General features: G+C 35.4%; 1 pseudogene; it reads left to right on the forward strand.

Moving 5' to 3' along the window:
• The first annotated feature begins 1,592 nt into the window (after positions 1 to 1,592).
• On the forward strand, positions 1,593 to 2,324 carry LOC100805829 (WEB family protein At1g12150-like; annotated as a pseudogene).
• The last annotated feature ends 831 nt before the right edge of the window (positions 2,325 to 3,155 follow it).

Genomic DNA, 3,155 nt, shown 5'->3' on the forward strand with positions numbered 1-3,155 from the left:
TTTTGTATAAGTAGGACAGATACCATCATAGATAAGGTGTGTTCTAATGTCATCCAAACATTGTCATCGGCCATTCAAACATTTAACATAAGGACAGAAGTATAATCCACCAACGTCGGATGCATTATCTTTAGCAAATTTTAAGAAACCTTCAACCCCATTTTCGTACTCTTCAGTTATGCGTGTTGTTTTCATCCAATTCTTATCCATCTTGGGTGTACTGTCAGACGAGGTACATTATTCGATATGCATGCGAACCTCTCTTTTATTTAAAAAATGGTGTGACCCTACCCCATTCGGGAAAACATTTTTTTACTTCATTTTCACTAAAAATTTAACTAGGTTGTGTTATTTTTAACTAAATTTCAGCAGCATTTCGCTTTGGTCTCCAAGTACACGACATGAAAGCGGTCACAACAATTCATCTCGATCATGTATGCACCCAGAGAACAAAGCAAGATGCAGTGCCCGAAATCTAGTTAAAAGTAACACAACCTAGTTAAATTTGTAGTGAAAATGAAGTAAAAAAAAATTGTCTTCCCAAACTGTCCAAATGGACAATTCAAGATTCAATACAACAATTAATCCAAACTATTCGTATTAATTGTTGTATTGAACCTCAAACAGGGAACTATGGCTCACTCAATGAAGTAGAATGTAGTACTACAAAATAGTTTCATGTGAACCAACAATATAATAACTAATGACATAAATGTGACAATGCCATACAAATAAAGTATTCATTGTTAAATGAAGCAAATTAAGAACAAACAAAGTTGAAAAGCATAAGAGATACTATTCTTGTATTAACACAATGCCAAAAAGGAAGTGTGAGTGAAAAATATCACCCACTTAAGTACTTCGGAAATTTGTATGTACTCATATATGTTTGTGCTATTTTCATATTTATTGATATAAAATCTTGCAATTCCAGTCTTTCGAATTTTTCTAAATGTGAACTGATTGAAACTGAGTTTCCATATAACAAAACAAACCCCTATACAACTTGGTAACCTCTAAAAGCCATGCAATAAATAAATAGATTTGGGGTGGACTATGTAATGGAAGTCAAACACAAAACTCAAGAATGATTCCAGAACTTTCCAAAATTATGTAACCTCATGATGTTGTATCGGACATGATCGATGCAGGGTGGGATCCTAATGGGGTTACGTTCAATTGTTTGACGCGGGTTCATGTGAATCCTGCAAGAAGTGAGAAGGTTTTGCAGGTTTATTAGAATTTCAGCATTTAGAATCATTGTAGGGATGACAATCTCGAAGAGGATGCGAGGATTGACAATTTCATGGTCAACAAAGGGGTTGCTCCAATTTCATATTTATTTTTTTATGCATAGCTAAGTTACATGACGTTAATGGTGCGTATCGAATAAGTCCATATAATGAAGGAGCTGAACTGCTAGCCTAATACATCAACAAATAATATTTTGATGAGGATGCATAAAATTATACTTGGTGGTTGTTATGTGTGTGGATTTGAAAATAGATGTCTGATATGTTTGGATTATTTTGATTTTGATGTTTACAATGTGTTGTGATGACTGATTAGACTCGACAAAGGTGGGGAACTGAATGGGAAGAATAGGGAACTGGTTCTTCAAAAAGACATCAGACTTCGACTCTTTGAGACATGTCACTCAGGATGTTGGTGGTGCTAAGGAATCACTGCAGAAAGTAACAGGACAGGAAGACACCCCTAGAAGCATGGTGGAAGATCTTAGGATGGAGCTGGAGAAAGTAAAAAGAGGACACTCTGAATTGAAGGAAAAAGAATCCAAAATTGAATCCATTGTTGAGAATGTGCAGGTACAGCTCTGGAAAAGCGAGTTTGAACAAAAAGGCTACTTGACAGGAAAATCTAAAGCTAGAGGAGCATTAGAGGAAATGATCTTGACATTGAAACAATTGTTTTCTTTACTAAAAAAACAAGGAGGGAAATACAACATATGAAGAATGACACTGCAAAATTGAAGATCAAAGCTGCAGTGGCTAAACTTCTGTTAGAAGATGCAGAAACAAAGGTTAAAGTAGCGGTGGAAGAAGTGGAACCACCTAATGCAGCATAGGCAAGTGTTGTTGACCAGATTAAGGTGTTATCTATGAGAACTACTCCTTGTCATTCATCACCTTCTGAACCTGGTGCAAGAATTACAATTTCAAGGGAGGAGTTTGAATCCTTAGCTCATAAGGTTGAGGAGTCTGATAAATTAACAGATATCAAAGTGGTTGCTGCCACAACACAACCACTTTGAAGCTACAAAGGCAACCTAAAACAAAGTTGTAATGTACATGGTCTCTTTCTAGTAAGGCTCCAGCTTGAGGGGAAGTGTTCTTATGCACTACTCTGTTAACCTTGTTATAAAAATATGAGGATCACTATACATTGAACGGTGTCCGATTACAATTTTCTCACGTGTCTCTTTCTTTCTCTCTACTCACTCTCTCTTCTATCTATGCAAACCTTATCCATGAACTACACCAGTGGTAGTAAAATACCACCATGGCTAGTAAAATGTACAGTTTAAAAATAAGAATTGCTTAAAAAGTGGAGTTTTTGTCGACAAACAGTCACAAGAGGCAAAGCAATTGCACAGTTTCATTAAATATGTACATTACCTTCTATTGGAGGTATATTCACCGTTTCCTTTAGCAATAAAAACTCGAACACAACATCCCAAATATACTTTATTATTCAATTCAAGAACCTGTGATTACAGCAGAAAATTGATTTTCGGGTTAAAGTCATTACAACTGAGTATAACTAAGACCTTTCTAGAACTTATTAGTATGTTGTTGTATGGCATGGATGACAACATGCGATTTATCATCAGAGTATAAACTAATAATTCTTATGCAAGTGTAGAGGCTAAAACTTAATGTTTTCTCATACAGCTACTATAACTCACAATTTTTTTGTGCAAGGACTAAAATTTAAAATAGGAACTATAAGGCAGAAAAAAATAGTTTAACCGACAAATTTCTAGTTATATACCAGCGGATGGTCAAACCCATGACAATACAAAATTAGTGCTAACTATAGTGGATGGGTACCAAAAAAGTCAAAAGAAGCGGACAAATGACAAGTCTCTAGTTATATACGAGCGCATTACCACGCACCAATAATGTGGCTATAAT

The sequence above is a fragment of the Glycine max genome, chromosome 14, assembly GCF_000004515.6.
Source record: "Glycine max cultivar Williams 82 chromosome 14, Glycine_max_v4.0, whole genome shotgun sequence".
Classification (NCBI taxonomy): Eukaryota; Viridiplantae; Streptophyta; class Magnoliopsida; order Fabales; family Fabaceae; genus Glycine; species Glycine max.